Below are 376 nucleotides of genomic sequence, written 5' to 3'. Positions count from 1 at the left end.
CCCGGGGAACGAGAGGAGGGGGAGTGGGGGCTGAGGAAGGGCGAGGAAGTGGGGACGGGCGAGGAAGGAGGAGAGAAGGAGGGGGAGTTCCCTTTTAAGTGTTCTGCGTCGCTTTTCAATTAATGTGATGGGATTTAAATCGAGGAAGGAAAATAATTTAATATGGTGATTTACCTCAACAAAACCACCAAACATTCGGCAATGAATACATCGATCAAGTCAACGTACACCACATTTTATTCTTCTGCTAACTGAGAGTTAATAAAAAAACAGCATCCGTTGTGCTATATCTATTTCACCAAATATAACAACTAAAGAATAATGACAGCACGACAGATCGCATAAAATGGAACGTATATCCTCACCTACATAAATG

This window comes from Penaeus monodon, chromosome 15 (assembly GCF_015228065.2).
Source record: "Penaeus monodon isolate SGIC_2016 chromosome 15, NSTDA_Pmon_1, whole genome shotgun sequence".
Classification (NCBI taxonomy): domain Eukaryota; kingdom Metazoa; phylum Arthropoda; class Malacostraca; order Decapoda; family Penaeidae; genus Penaeus; species Penaeus monodon.
Note: the sequence above shows the minus strand (reverse complement) of the source record.